A 15,972-nucleotide genomic window follows, 5' to 3' on the forward strand; every position below is an offset into this window, starting at 1 on the left:
ACATCCACTATTACATTCCACATACAAGAACTTATATACTCCTCTTATAACTGTTATAACTCCCTCAATAATGTTGAAGAAAACAGAAGTGTGCTTTAAAAGGGGACGAGTTAAGCTACAGTACATGGACTTACTCATATGCCACATATGAGCCTGGGTCCAGAATAGATATCCTTCTATTTTTCAATAAAACACTTTTTTTGCTAAATAAAACTTGCGTTGGCCGGGAATCGAACCCGGGTCAACTGCTTGGAAGGCAGCTATGCTCGCCACTATACCACCAACGCATAGTGCTGTATTCTGTAGTGCAGCAATACAGTGCTGGAATATAGTGCAGGAATATAGTGCTGGACTATTTATCCAGAAACTCTATCTTTCTCTGTTGAATTACCCAGATACAATTACCATTACCCCACACGATACAATGTTATAAGACATGCGACATAAGCCCCAGTGGCCTAATGGATAAGGCACTGGCCTCCTAAGCCAGGGATTGTGGGTTCAAGTCCCATCTGGGGTGGTTATATTTCATCCGCAAAACGTTAGTTTTTATTTCAAAACATATTCAGTCCGGTGTTAGTTATCATTAATAAATTAGGCAACAATTCCAAATGTTTTCATACAGACCAAGCAATCTGACGTATTTTACCCAGGTACAGACAGGATTGCGGGATCTATTTCACGACACCATGCAGCTTCTCGTTGCCACGTCAACGCGACGTCATTTGAAGCAGCGTGGCCATTTTAACTGGAGCTGCAGGGGGAAAAGATGAATTTGTAGGAGAAAACTGGGAGACGCTGGGGGATTCTGCCGCAGGTAAGCAGTCGACAACGGACAAAATGCAGTCGCCCATGACAACCGGTCGAGTGCATTTGTCGACCCCTGGCTATAGGTAACCAAGGAAACCTTAAACAGGTCATGCACATTGCTCTGGGGAGTTCCTAACACAGCCTACAGGAACACTCATGCACCATTCGCATCACATTCCAAAAAAATTATAAAAACTAAATGCCAAGATATCATTCTAAAGCAAAGAATTCTCACTGAAGAAATCTGATGCCCTGTTATACACTTTTGTCAATGTTTCCACTTCTTGAGTCATTTCTTTCTACTTTTATCGGTGTATACGTTCTTTTCATAGTACATATTAAAAATAGTTGAAGAACAATACACAATAAAGCCTCACAAAGTACAATGATTAAAGGATGCATGGGAAAAAAAATACCCAATACTGACACATTGTAACAGATTTTTTTAAACTTTGCCCCCCAAGCTGAACCTGTCATTACTGACCATTCATGTTCTATCTTTTTAAATGTACCCTTTTCCTATTGAGAAACAATTTCTCCTTCTTTAAATTGTTTTTGTAAAACTGGAAGTCAACCTTCTTCTTTCTTAATTTCTTACACATAGGAAATTATTCTTTCACTATTTCATTATTTTCAATACGACCTAAAATGAAGTGTGATTATGAAAGCATGAGTGATAAATAATCTTGGCCTGGTGTGGTAAACAAATTAATTTAGAATTCAAATATAAACAAGCAATACATTTTACATGTTCAAATCTTGCCAGAATGCTGTAAAAAAAAAAAATCAGGACATTGGAGATTATAAACTAATAAATGAGTATTGCTAATGAGTATTCCTAGCACTGTCATAGGAAGTAAAACTCGTTCATTTCCTAGTATGGGTATTAAAGAATTAGTTGTACATACATCATTTTTACATCCCAACCACTTATTTACCCATAAATCTGTATGATTTAGAACAAATACACATTTTTCTGGCAAACTTTGTCGTATTCCTAGGATGTCATACACCCTTGTACTTTTTTCCCAATAGTAATAGAAATAATAGATTTTTTGTTCTTTTTCCTAAAAAGTGAAAACATATTTAGTCCCATAGGTGATTCTTTGCTTTAAAACACAATATTTTGACATATTTAGAGCCCAGCTGACTACATACACTGGATATATAATGCAACAGTGCCACCATGTGGTAGGTATTGTTACCAATATTGTCCTGGAACAGGATTGCATATTTTCTGTATATTTTTCTCGGCTCTCACACTGTCAGCTCTCCCCAGGGAAGTTACATGTTTTTTCCAAGCCCTGAAGAAGCCAGAGCTGTGTATATTGCAACATAGTTGTTACAAGTAATCCCCTTTACACAGCCTCTAGTCAGTTGCCCTGGCAACCTCCCAATGCTCATATTTGAGTATGTTTTAGTCCTCTCCCCCTGCTTTATCTGCATATTGTTATGCCCCTTAGTGTGTTCCTGTCTGACAGGAAAGTGTGCTCCCTCTTTTCAACAAGCAGTCAAAGTGAGTAGACACATCTTCCACTGCTCCCTCAGAAAGGAAATCCTTTTAACCTTCCCCTCAGAGAGGCACTTCCACATAGCAGGACACCTTCCTCTCATCAAGCAATTCTCCTCACAAGGGACATCCACTATTACATTCCATATACAAGAACTTATATACTCCTCTTATAACTGTTATACTGTAACTCCCTCAATAAAGTTGAAGAAAACAGAAGTGTGCTTTAAAAGGGGACGAGTTAAGCTACAGTACATGGACTTACTCATATGCCACATATGAGCCTGGGTCCAGAATAGATATCCTTCTATTTTTCAATAAAACACTTTTTTTGCTAAATAAAACTTGCGTTGGCCGGGAATCGAACCCGGGTCAACTGCTTGGAAGGCAGCTATGCTCACCACTATACCACCAACGCATAGTGCTGTATTCTGTAGTGCAGCAATACAGTGCTGGAATATAGTGCAGGAATATAGTGCTGGACTATTTATCCAGAAACTCTATCTTTCTGTGTTGAATTACCCAGATACAATTACCATTACCCCACACGATACAATGTTATAAGACATGCGACATAAGCCCCAGTGGCCTAATGGATAAGGCACTGGCCTCCTAAGCCAGGGATTGTGGGTTCAAGTCCCATCTGGGGTGGTTATATTTCATCCGCAAAACGTTAGTTTTTATTTCAAAACATATTCAGTCCGGTGTTAGTTATCATTAATAAATTAGGCAACAATTCCAAATGTTTTCATACAGACCAAGCAATCTGACGTATTTTACCCAGGTACAGACAGGATTGCGGGATCTATTTCACGACATCATGCAGCTTCTCGTTGCCACGTCAACGCGACGTCATTTGAAGCAGCGTGGCCATTTTAACTGGAGCTGCAGGGGGAAAAGATGAATTTGTAGGAGAAAACTGGGAGACGCCGGGGGATTCTGCCGCAGGTAAGCAGTCGACAGCGGACAAAATGCAGTCGCCCATGACAACCGGTCGAGTGCATTTGTCGACCCCTGGCTATAGGTAACCAAGGAAACCTTAAACAGGTCATGCACATTGCTCTGGGGAGTTCCTAACACAGCCTACAGGAACACTCATGCACCATTCGCATCACATTCCAAAAAAATTATAAAAACTAAATGCCAAGATATCATTCTAAAGCAAAGAATTCTCACTTAAAGAAATCTGATGCCCTGTTATACACTTTTGTCAATGTTTCCACTTCTTGAGTAATTTCTTTCTACTTTTATCGGTGTATACGTTCTTTTCATAGTGCATATTAAAAATAGTTGAAGAACAATACACAATAAAGCCTCACAAAGTACAATGATTAAAGGATGCATGGGGAAAAAAATACCCAATACTGACACATTGTAACAGATTTTTTTAAACTTTGCCCCCCAAGCTGAACCTGTCATTACTGACCATTCATGTTCTATCTTTTTAAATGTACCCTTTTCCTATTGAGAAACAATTTCTCCTTCTTTAAATTGTTTTTGTAAAACTGGAAGTCAACCTTCTTCTTTCTTAATTTCTTACACATAGGAAATTATTCTTTCACTATTTCATTATTTTCAATACGACCTAAAATGAAGTGTGATTATGAAAGCATGAGTGATAAATAATCTTGGCCTGGTGTGGTAAACAAATTAATTTAGAATTCAAATATAAACAAGCAATACATTTTACATGTTCAAATCTTGCCAGAATGGTGTAAAAAAAAAAAATCAGGACATTGGAGATTATAAACTAATAAATGAGTATTGCTAATGAGTATTCCTAGCACTGTCATAGGAAGTAAAACTCGTTCATTTCCTAGTATGGGTATTAAAGAATTAGTTGTACATACATCATTTTTACATCCCAACCACTTATTTACCCATAAATCTGTATGATTTAGAACAAATACACATTTTTCTGGCAAACTTTGTCGTATTCCTAGGATGTCATACACCCTTGTACTTTTTTCCCAATAGTAATAGAAATAATAGATTTTTTGTTCTTTTTCCTAAAAAGTGAAAACATATTTAGTCCCATAGGTGATTCTTTGCTTTAAAACACAATATTTTGACATATTTAGAGCCCAGCTGACTACATACACTGGATATATAATGCAACAGTGCCACCATGGGGTAGGTATTGTTACCAATATTGTCCTGGAACAGGATTGCATATTTTCTGTATATTTTTCTCGGCTCTCACACTGTCAGCTCTCCCCAGGGAAGTTACATGTTTTTTCCAAGCCCTGAAGAAGCCAGAGCTGTGTATATTGCAACATAGTTGTTACAAGTAATCCCCTTTACACAGCCTCTAGTCAGTTGCCCTGGCAACCTCCCAATGCTCATATTTGAGTATGTTTTAGTCCTCTCCCCCTGCTTTATCTGCATATTGTTATGCCCCTTAGTGTGTTCCTGTCTGACAGGAAAGTGTGCTCCCTCTTTTCAACAAGCAGCCAAAGTGAGTAGACACATCTTCCACTGCTCCCTCAGAAAGGAAATCCTTTTAACCTTCCCCTCAGAGAGGCACTTCCACATAGCAGGACACCTTCCTCTCATCAAGCAATTCTCCTCACAAGGGACATCCACTATTACATTCCATATACAAGAACTTATATACTCCTCTTATAACTGTTATACTGTAACTCCCTCAATAAAGTTGAAGAAAACAGAAGTGTGCTTTAAAAGGGGACGAGTTAAGCTACAGTACATGGACTTACTCATATGCCACATATGAGCCTGGGTCCAGAATAGATATCCTTCTATTTTTCAATAAAACACTTTTTTTGCTAAATAAAACTTGCGTTGGCCGGGAATCGAACCCGGGTCAACTGCTTGGAAGGCAGCTATGCTCACCACTATACCACCAACGCATAGTGCTGTATTCTGTAGTGCAGCAATACAGTGCTGGAATATAGTGCAGGAATATAGTGCTGGACTATTTATCCAGAAACTCTATCTTTCTGTGTTGAATTACCCAGATACAATTACCATTACCCCACACGATACAATGTTATAAGACATGCGACATAAGCCCCAGTGGCCTAATGGATAAGGCACTGGCCTCCTAAGCCAGGGATTGTGGGTTCAAGTCCCATCTGGGGTGGTTATATTTCATCCGCAAAACGTTAGTTTTTATTTCAAAACATATTCAGTCCGGTGTTAGTTATCATTAATAAATTAGGCAACAATTCCAAATGTTTTCATACAGACCAAGCAATCTGACGTATTTTACCCAGGTACAGACAGGATTGCGGGATCTATTTCACGACATCATGCAGCTTCTCGTTGCCACGTCAACGCGACGTCATTTGAAGCAGCGTGGCCATTTTAACTGGAGCTGCAGGGGGAAAAGATGAATTTGTAGGAGAAAACTGGGAGACGCCGGGGGATTCTGCCGCAGGTAAGCAGTCGACAGCGGACAAAATGCAGTCGCCCATGACAACCGGTCGAGTGCATTTGTCGACCCCTGGCTATAGGTAACCAAGGAAACCTTAAACAGGTCATGCACATTGCTCTGGGGAGTTCCTAACACAGCCTACAGGAACACTCATGCACCATTCGCATCACATTCCAAAAAAATTATAAAAACTAAATGCCAAGATATCATTCTAAAGCAAAGAATTCTCACTTAAAGAAATCTGATGCCCTGTTATACACTTTTGTCAATGTTTCCACTTCTTGAGTAATTTCTTTCTACTTTTATCGGTGTATACGTTCTTTTCATAGTGCATATTAAAAATAGTTGAAGAACAATACACAATAAAGCCTCACAAAGTACAATGATTAAAGGATGCATGGGGAAAAAAATACCCAATACTGACACATTGTAACAGATTTTTTTAAACTTTGCCCCCCAAGCTGAACCTGTCATTACTGACCATTCATGTTCTATCTTTTTAAATGTACCCTTTTCCTATTGAGAAACAATTTCTCCTTCTTTAAATTGTTTTTGTAAAACTGGAAGTCAACCTTCTTCTTTCTTAATTTCTTACACATAGGAAATTATTCTTTCACTATTTCATTATTTTCAATACGACCTAAAATGAAGTGTGATTATGAAAGCATGAGTGATAAATAATCTTGGCCTGGTGTGGTAAACAAATTAATTTAGAATTCAAATATAAACAAGCAATACATTTTACATGTTCAAATCTTGCCAGAATGGTGTAAAAAAAAAAAATCAGGACATTGGAGATTATAAACTAATAAATGAGTATTGCTAATGAGTATTCCTAGCACTGTCATAGGAAGTAAAACTCGTTCATTTCCTAGTATGGGTATTAAAGAATTAGTTGTACATACATCATTTTTACATCCCAACCACTTATTTACCCATAAATCTGTATGATTTAGAACAAATACACATTTTTCTGGCAAACTTTGTCGTATTCCTAGGATGTCATACACCCTTGTACTTTTTTCCCAATAGTAATAGAAATAATAGATTTTTTGTTCTTTTTCCTAAAAAGTGAAAACATATTTAGTCCCATAGGTGATTCTTTGCTTTAAAACACAATATTTTGACATATTTAGAGCCCAGCTGACTACATACACTGGATATATAATGCAACAGTGCCACCATGGGGTAGGTATTGTTACCAATATTGTCCTGGAACAGGATTGCATATTTTCTGTATATTTTTCTCGGCTCTCACACTGTCAGCTCTCCCCAGGGAAGTTACATGTTTTTTCCAAGCCCTGAAGAAGCCAGAGCTGTGTATATTGCAACATAGTTGTTACAAGTAATCCCCTTTACACAGCCTCTAGTCAGTTGCCCTGGCAACCTCCCAATGCTCATATTTGAGTATGTTTTAGTCCTCTCCCCCTGCTTTATCTGCATATTGTTATGCCCCTTAGTGTGTTCCTGTCTGACAGGAAAGTGTGCTCCCTCTTTTCAACAAGCAGCCAAAGTGAGTAGACACATCTTCCACTGCTCCCTCAGAAAGGAAATCCTTTTAACCTTCCCCTCAGAGAGGCACTTCCACATAGCAGGACACCTTCCTCTCATCAAGCAATTCTCCTCACAAGGGACATCCACTATTACATTCCATATACAAGAACTTATATACTCCTCTTATAACTGTTATACTGTAACTCCCTCAATAAAGTTGAAGAAAACAGAAGTGTGCTTTAAAAGGGGACGAGTTAAGCTACAGTACATGGACTTACTCATATGCCACATATGAGCCTGGGTCCAGAATAGATATCCTTCTATTTTTCAATAAAACACTTTTTTTGCTAAATAAAACTTGCGTTGGCCGGGAATCAAACCCGGGTCAACTGCTTGGAAGGCAGCTATGCTCACCACTATACCACCAACGCATAGTGCTGTATTCTGTAGTGCAGCAATACAGTGCTGGAATATAGTGCAGGAATATAGTGCTGGACTATTTATCCAGAAACTCTATCTTTCTCTGTTGAATTACCCAGATACAATTACCATTACCCCACACAATACAATGTTATAAGACATGCGACATAAGCCCTAGTGGCCTAATGGATAAGGCACTGGCCTCCTAAGCCAGGGATTGTGGGTTCAAGTCCCATCTGGGGTGGTTATATTTCATCCGCAAAACGTTAGTTTTTATTTCAAAACATATTCAGTCCGGTGTTAGTTATCATTAATAAATTAGGCAACAATTCCAAATGTTTTCATACAGACCAAGCAATCTGACGTATTTTACCCAGGTACAGACAGGATTGCGGGATCTATTTCACGACATCATGCAGCTTCTCGTTGCCACGTCAACGCGACGTCATTTGAAGCAGCGTGGCCATTTTAACTGGAGCTGCAGGGGGAAAAGATGAATTTGTAGGAGAAAACTGGGAGACGCCGGGGGATTCTGCCGCAGGTAAGCAGTCGACAGCGGACAAAATGCAGTCGCCCATGACAACCGGTCGAGTGCATTTGTCGACCCCTGGCTATAGGTAACCAAGGAAACCTTAAACAGGTCATGCACATTGCTCTTGGGAGTTCCTAACACAGCTTACAGGAACACTCATGCACCATTCGCATCACATTCCAAAAAAATTATAAAAACTAAATGCCAAGATATCATTCTAAAGCAAAGAATTCTCACTGAAGAAATCTGATGCCCTGTTATACACTTTTGTCAATGTTTCCACTTCTTGAGTCATTTCTTTCTACTTTTATCGGTGTATACGTTCTTTTCATAGTACATATTAAAAATAGTTGAAGAACAATACACAATAAAGCCTCACAAAGTACAATGATTAAAGGATGCATGGGAAAAAAAATACCCAATACTGACACATTGTAACAGATTTTTTTAAACTTTGCCCCCCAAGCTGAACCTGTCATTACTGACCATTCATGTTCTATCTTTTTAAATGTACCCTTTTCCTATTGAGAAACAATTTCTCCTTCTTTAAATTGTTTTTGTAAAACTGGAAGTCAACCTTCTTCTTTCTTAATTTCTTACACATAGGAAATTATTCTTTCACTATTTCATTATTTTCAATACGACCTAAAATGAAGTGTGATTATGAAAGCATGAGTGATAAATAATCTTGGCCTGGTGTGGTAAACAAATTAATTTAGAATTCAAATATAAACAAGCAATACATTTTACATGTTCAAATCTTGCCAGAATGGTGTAAAAAACAAAAAATCAGGACATTGGAGATTATAAACTAATAAATGAGTATTGCTAATGAGTATTCCTAGCACTGTCATAGGAAGTAAAACTCGTTCATTTCCTAGTATGGGTATTAAAGAATTAGTTGTACATACATCATTTTTACATCCCAACCACTTATTTACCCATAAATCTGTATGATTTAGAACAAATACACATTTTTCTGGCAAACTTTGTCGTATTCCTAGGATGTCATACACCCTTGTACTTTTTCCCAATAGTAATAGAAATAATAGATTTTTTGTTCTTTTTCCTAAAAAGTGAAAACATATTTAGTCCCATAGGTGATTCTTTGCTTTAAAACACAATATTTTGACATATTTAGAGCCCAGCTGACTACATACACTGGATATATAATGCAACAGTGCCACCATGGGGTAGGTATTGTTACCAATATTGTCCTGGAACAGGATTGCATATTTTCTGTATATTTTTCTCGGCTCTCACACTGTCAGCTCTCCCCAGGGAAGTTACATGTTTTTTCCAAGCCCTGAAGAAGCCAGAGCTGTGTATATTGCAACATAGTTGTTACAAGTAATCCCCTTTACACAGCCTCTAGTCAGTTGCCCTGGCAACCTCCCAATGCTCATATTTGAGTATGTTTTAGTCCTCTCCCCCTGCTTTATCTGCATATTGTTATGCCCCTTAGTGTGTTCCTGTCTGACAGGAAAGTGTGCTCCCTCTTTTCAACAAGCAGCCAAAGTGAGTAGACACATCTTCCACTGCTCCCTCAGAAAGGAAATCCTTTTAACCTTCCCCTCAGAGAGGCACTTCCACATAGCAGGACACCTTCCTCTCATCAAGCAATTCTCCTCACAAGGGACATCCACTATTACATTCCATATACAAGAACTTATATACTCCTCTTATAACTGTTATACTGTAACTCCCTCAATAAAGTTGAAGAAAACAGAAGTGTGCTTTAAAAGGGGACGAGTTAAGCTACAGTACATGGACTTACTCATATGCCACATATGAGCCTGGGTCCAGAATAGATATCCTTCTATTTTTCAATAAAACACTTTTTTTGCTAAATAAAACTTGCGTTGGCCGGGAATCGAACCCGGGTCAACTGCTTGGAAGGCAGCTATGCTCACCACTATACCACCAACGCATAGTGCTGTATTCTGTAGTGCAGCAATACAGTGCTGGAATATAGTGCAGGAATATAGTGCTGGACTATTTATCCAGAAACTCTGTCTTTCTCTGTTGAATTACCCAGATACAATTACCATTACCCCACACGATACAATGTTATAAGACATGCGACATAAGCCCCAGTGGCCTAATGGATAAGGCACTGGCCTCCTAAGCCAGGGATTGTGGGTTCAAGTCCCATCTGGGGTGGTTATATTTCATCCGCAAAACGTTAGTTTTTATTTCAAAACATATTCAGTCCGGTGTTAGTTATCATTAATAAATTAGGCAACAATTCCAAATGTTTTCATACAGACCAAGCAATCTGACGTATTTTACCCAGGTACAGACAGGATTGCGGGATCTATTTCACGACATCATGCAGCTTCTCGTTGCCACGTCAACGCGACGTCATTTGAAGCAGCGTGGCCATTTTAACTGGAGCTGCAGGGGGAAAAGATGAATTTGTAGGAGAAAACTGGGAGACGCCGGGGGATTCTGCCGCAGGTAAGCAGTCGACAGCGGACAAAATGCAGTCGCCCATGACAACCGGTCGAGTGCATTTGTCGACCCCTGGCTATAGGTAACCAAGGAAACCTTAAACAGGTCATGCACATTGCTCTGGGGAGTTCCTAACACAGCCTACAGGAACACTCATGCACCATTCGCATCACATTCCAAAAAAATTATAAAAACTAAATGCCAAGATATCATTCTAAAGCAAAGAATTCTCACTTAAAGAAATCTGATGCCCTGTTATACACTTTTGTCAATGTTTCCACTTCTTGAGTCATTTCTTTCTACTTTTATCAGTGTATACGTTCTTTTCATAGTGCATATTAAAAATAGTTGAAGAACAATACACAATAAAGCCTCACAAAGTACAATGATTAAAGGATGCATGGGAAAAAAAATACCCAATACTGACACATTGTAACAGATTTTTTTAAACTTTGCCCCCCAAGCTGAACCTGTCATTACTGACCATTCATGTTCTATCTTTTTAAATGTACCCTTTTCCTATTGAGAAACAATTTCTCCTTCTTTAAATTGTTTTTGTAAAACTGGAAGTCAACCTTCTTCTTTCTTAATTTCTTACACATAGGAAATTATTCTTTCACTATTTCATTATTTTCAATACGACCTAAAAGGAAGTGTGATTATGAAAGCATGAGTGATAAATAATCTTGGCCTGGTGTGGTAAACAAATTAATTTAGAATTCAAATATAAACAAGCAATACATTTTACATGTTCAAATCTTGCCAGAATGGTGTAAAAAAAAAAATCAGGACATTGGAGATTATAAACTAATAAATGAGTATTGCTAATGAGTATTCCTAGCACTGTCATAGGAAGTAAAACTCGTTCATTTCCTAGTATGGGTATTAAAGAATTAGTTGTACATACATCATTTTTACATCCCAACCACTTATTTACCCATAAATCTGTATGATTTAGAACAAATACACATTTTTCTGGCAAACTTTGTCGTATTCCTAGGATGTCATACACCCTTGTACTTTTTTCCCAATAGTAATAGAAATAATAGATTTTTTGTTCTTTTTCCTAAAAAGTGAAAACATATTTAGTCCCATAGGTGATTCTTTGCTTTAAAACACAATATTTTGACATATTTAGAGCCCAGCTGACTACATACACTGGATATATAATGCAACAGTGCCACCATGGGGTAGGTATTGTTACCAATATTGTCCTGGAACAGGATTGCATATTTTCTGTATATTTTTCTCGGCTCTCACACTGTCAGCTCTCCCCAGGGAAGTTACATGTTTTTTCCAAGCCCTGAAGAAGCCAGAGCTGTGTATATTGCAACATAGTTGTTACAAGTAATCCCCTTTACACAGCCTCTAGTCAGTTGCCCTGGCAACCTCCCAATGCTCATATTTGAGTATGTTTTAGTCCTCTCCCCCTGCTTTATCTGCATATTGTTATGCCCCTTAGTGTGTTCCTGTCTGACAGGAAAGTGTGCTCCCTCTTTTCAACAAGCAGTCAAAGTGAGTAGACACATCTTCCACTGCTCCCTCAGAAAGGAAATCCTTTTAACCTTCCCCTCAGAGAGGCACTTCCACATAGCAGGACACCTTCCTCTCATCAAGCAAATCTCCTCACAAGGGACATCCACTATTACATTCCATATACAAGAACTTATATACTCCTCTTATAACTGTTATACTGTAACTCCCTCAATAAAGTTGAAGAAAACAGAAGTGTGCTTTAAAAGGGGACGAGTTAAGCTACAGTACATGGACTTACTCATATGCCACATATGAGCCTGGGTCCAGAATAGATATCCTTCTATTTTTCAATAAAACACTTTTTTTGCTAAATAAAACTTGCGTTGGCCGGGAATCGAACCCGGGTCAACTGCTTGGAAGGCAGCTATGCTCACCACTATACCACCAACGCATAGTGCTGTATTCTGTAGTGCAGCAATACAGTGCTGGAATATAGTGCAGGAATATAGTGCTGGACTATTTATCCAGAAACTCTGTCTTTCTCTGTTGAATTACCCAGATACAATTACCATTACCCCACACGATACAATGTTATAAGACATGCGACATAAGCCCCAGTGGCCTAATGGATAAGGCACTGGCCTCCTAAGCCAGGGATTGTGGGTTCAAGTCCCATCTGGGGTGGTTATATTTCATCCGCAAAACGTTAGTTTTTATTTCAAAACATATTCAGTCCGGTGTTAGTTATCATTAATAAATTAGGCAACAATTCCAAATGTTTTCATACAGACCAAGCAATCTGACGTATTTTACCCAGGTACAGACAGGATTGCGGGATCTATTTCACGACATCATGCAGCTTCTCGTTGCCACGTCAACGCGACGTCATTTGAAGCAGCGTGGCCATTTTAACTGGAGCTGCAGGGGGAAAAGATGAATTTGTAGGAGAAAACTGGGAGACGCCGGGGGATTCTGCCGCAGGTAAGCAGTCGACAGCGGACAAAATGCAGTCGCCCATGACAACCGGTCGAGTGCATTTGTCGACCCCTGGCTATAGGTAACCAAGGAAACCTTAAACAGGTCATGCACATTGCTCTGGGGAGTTCCTAACACAGCCTACAGGAACACTCATGCACCATTCGCATCACATTCCAAAAAAATTATAAAAACTAAATGCCAAGATATCATTCTAAAGCAAAGAATTCTCACTTAAAGAAATCTGATGCCCTGTTATACACTTTTGTCAATGTTTCCACTTCTTGAGTCATTTCTTTCTACTTTTATCAGTGTATACGTTCTTTTCATAGTGCATATTAAAAATAGTTGAAGAACAATACACAATAAAGCCTCACAAAGTACAATGATTAAAGGATGCATGGGAAAAAAAATACCCAATACTGACACATTGTAACAGATTTTTTTAAACTTTGCCCCCCAAGCTGAACCTGTCATTACTGACCATTCATGTTCTATCTTTTTAAATGTACCCTTTTCCTATTGAGAAACAATTTCTCCTTCTTTAAATTGTTTTTGTAAAACTGGAAGTCAACCTTCTTCTTTCTTAATTTCTTACACATAGGAAATTATTCTTTCACTATTTCATTATTTTCAATACGACCTAAAAGGAAGTGTGATTATGAAAGCATGAGTGATAAATAATCTTGGCCTGGTGTGGTAAACAAATTAATTTAGAATTCAAATATAAACAAGCAATAAATTTTACATGTTCAAATCTTGCCAGAATGGTGTAAAAAAAAAAATCAGGACATTGGAGATTATAAACTAATAAATGAGTATTGCTAATGAGTATTCCTAGCACTGTCATAGGAAGTAAAACTCGTTCATTTCCTAGTATGGGTATTAAAGAATTAGTTGTACATACATCATTTTTACATCCCAACCACTTATTTACCCATAAATCTGTATGATTTAGAACAAATACACATTTTTCTGGCAAACTTTGTCGTATTCCTAGGATGTCATACACCCTTGTACTTTTTTCCCAATAGTAATAGAAATAATAGATTTTTTGTTCTTTTTCCTAAAAAGTGAAAACATATTTAGTCCCATAGGTGATTCTTTGCTTTAAAACACAATATTTTGACATATTTAGAGCCCAGCTGACTACATACACTGGATATATAATGCAACAGTGCCACCATGGGGTAGGTATTGTTACCAATATTGTCCTGGAACAGGATTGCATATTTTCTGTATATTTTTCTCGGCTCTCACACTGTCAGCTCTCCCCAGGGAAGTTACATGTTTTTTCCAAGCCCTGAAGAAGCCAGAGCTGTGTATATTGCAACATAGTTGTTACAAGTAATCCCCTTTACACAGCCTCTAGTCAGTTGCCCTGGCAACCTCCCAATGCTCATATTTGAGTATGTTTTAGTCCTCTCCCCCTGCTTTATCTGCATATTGTTATGCCCCTTAGTGTGTTCCTGTCTGACAGGAAAGTGTGCTCCCTCTTTTCAACAAGCAGTCAAAGTGAGTAGACACATCTTCCACTGCTCCCTCAGAAAGGAAATCCTTTTAACCTTCCCCTCAGAGAGGCACTTCCACATAGCAGGACACCTTCCTCTCATCAAGCAATTCTCCTCACAAGGGACATCCACTATTACATTCCATATACAAGAACTTATATACTCCTCTTATAACTGTTATACTGTAACTCCCTCAATAAAGTTGAAGAAAACAGAAGTGTGCTTTAAAAGGGGACGAGTTAAGCTACAGTACATGGACTTACTCATATGCCACATATGAGCCTGGGTCCAGAATAGATATCCTTCTATTTTTCAATAAAACACTTTTTTTGCTAAATAAAACTTGCGTTGGCCGGGAATCGAACCCGGGTCAACTGCTTGGAAGGCAGCTATGCTCACCACTATACCACCAACGCATAGTGCTGTATTCTGTAGTGCAGCAATACAGTGCTGGAATATAGTGCAGGAATATAGTGCTGGACTATTTATCCAGAAACTCTATCTTTCTCTGTTGAATTACCCAGATACAATTACCATTACCCCACACGATACAATGTTATAAGACATGCGACATAAGCCCCAGTGGCCTAATGGATAAGGCACTGGCCTCCTAAGCCAGGGATTGTGGGTTCAAGTCCCATCTGGGGTGGTTATATTTCATCCGCAAAACGTTAGTTTTTATTTCAAAACATATTCAGTCCGGTGTTAGTTATCATTAATAAATTAGGCAACAATTCCAAATGTTTTCATACAGACCAAGCAATCTGACGTATTTTACCCAGGTACAGACAGGATTGCGGGATCTATTTCACGACATCATGCAGCTTCTCGTTGCCACGTCAACGCGACGTCATTTGAAGCAGCGTGGCCATTTTAACTGGAGCTGCAGGGGGAAAAGATGAATTTGTAGGAGAAAACTGGGAGACGCCGGGGGATTCTGCCGCAGGTAAGCAGTCGACAGCGGACAAAATGCAGTCGCCCATGACAACCGGTCGAGTGCATTTGTCGACCCCTGGCTATAGGTAACCAAGGAAACCTTAAACAGGTCATGCACATTGCTCTGGGGAGTTCCTAACACAGCCTACAGGAACACTCATGCACCATTCGCATCACATTCCAAAAAAATTATAAAAACTAAATGCCAAGATATCATTCTAAAGCAAAGAATTCTCACTGAAGAAATCTGATGCCCTGTTATACACTTTTGTCAATGTTTCCACTTCTTGAGTCATTTCTTTCTACTTTTATCGGTGTATACGTTCTTTTCATAGTACATATTAAAAATAGTTGAAGAACAATACACAATAAAGCCTCACAAAGTACAATGATTAAAGGATGCATGGGAAAAAAAATACTCAATACTGACACATTGTAACAGATTTTTTTAAACTTT

At 38.6% G+C, this 15,972-nt stretch overlaps 12 non-coding genes across 12 annotated transcripts; 7 read left to right on the plus strand and 5 right to left on the minus strand.

Moving 5' to 3' along the window:
• The first annotated feature begins 447 nt into the window (after nucleotides 1-447).
• TRNAR-CCU (transfer RNA arginine (anticodon CCU)) lies at nucleotides 448-520 on the plus strand. Its single transcript has one exon. It is a non-coding gene; the product is annotated as a tRNA-Arg (tRNA).
• A 2,146-nt stretch (nucleotides 521-2,666) lies between these two features.
• TRNAG-UCC (transfer RNA glycine (anticodon UCC)) lies at nucleotides 2,667-2,738 on the minus strand. Its single transcript has one exon. It is a non-coding gene; the product is annotated as a tRNA-Gly (tRNA).
• A 160-nt stretch (nucleotides 2,739-2,898) lies between these two features.
• Nucleotides 2,899-2,971, plus strand: TRNAR-CCU (transfer RNA arginine (anticodon CCU)). Its single transcript has one exon. It is a non-coding gene; the product is annotated as a tRNA-Arg (tRNA).
• Nucleotides 2,972-5,118: 2,147 nt separating this feature from the next.
• Nucleotides 5,119-5,190, minus strand: TRNAG-UCC (transfer RNA glycine (anticodon UCC)). Its single transcript has one exon. It is a non-coding gene; the product is annotated as a tRNA-Gly (tRNA).
• A 160-nt stretch (nucleotides 5,191-5,350) lies between these two features.
• TRNAR-CCU (transfer RNA arginine (anticodon CCU)) lies at nucleotides 5,351-5,423 on the plus strand. Its single transcript has one exon. It is a non-coding gene; the product is annotated as a tRNA-Arg (tRNA).
• A 2,379-nt stretch (nucleotides 5,424-7,802) lies between these two features.
• TRNAR-CCU (transfer RNA arginine (anticodon CCU)) lies at nucleotides 7,803-7,875 on the plus strand. Its single transcript has one exon. It is a non-coding gene; the product is annotated as a tRNA-Arg (tRNA).
• Nucleotides 7,876-10,021: 2,146 nt separating this feature from the next.
• Nucleotides 10,022-10,093, minus strand: TRNAG-UCC (transfer RNA glycine (anticodon UCC)). The gene has a single exon. It is a non-coding gene; the product is annotated as a tRNA-Gly (tRNA).
• A 160-nt stretch (nucleotides 10,094-10,253) lies between these two features.
• Nucleotides 10,254-10,326, plus strand: TRNAR-CCU (transfer RNA arginine (anticodon CCU)). The gene has a single exon. It is a non-coding gene; the product is annotated as a tRNA-Arg (tRNA).
• A 2,146-nt stretch (nucleotides 10,327-12,472) lies between these two features.
• Nucleotides 12,473-12,544, minus strand: TRNAG-UCC (transfer RNA glycine (anticodon UCC)). Its single transcript has one exon. It is a non-coding gene; the product is annotated as a tRNA-Gly (tRNA).
• Nucleotides 12,545-12,704: 160 nt separating this feature from the next.
• TRNAR-CCU (transfer RNA arginine (anticodon CCU)) lies at nucleotides 12,705-12,777 on the plus strand. The gene has a single exon. It is a non-coding gene; the product is annotated as a tRNA-Arg (tRNA).
• Nucleotides 12,778-14,923: 2,146 nt separating this feature from the next.
• Nucleotides 14,924-14,995, minus strand: TRNAG-UCC (transfer RNA glycine (anticodon UCC)). Its single transcript has one exon. It is a non-coding gene; the product is annotated as a tRNA-Gly (tRNA).
• A 160-nt stretch (nucleotides 14,996-15,155) lies between these two features.
• On the plus strand, nucleotides 15,156-15,228 carry TRNAR-CCU (transfer RNA arginine (anticodon CCU)). Its single transcript has one exon. It is a non-coding gene; the product is annotated as a tRNA-Arg (tRNA).
• Nucleotides 15,229-15,972: the final 744 nt, after the last annotated feature.

Source organism: Ascaphus truei, chromosome 20 (assembly GCF_040206685.1).
Source record: "Ascaphus truei isolate aAscTru1 chromosome 20, aAscTru1.hap1, whole genome shotgun sequence".
NCBI lineage: Eukaryota > Metazoa > Chordata > Amphibia > Anura > Ascaphidae > Ascaphus > Ascaphus truei.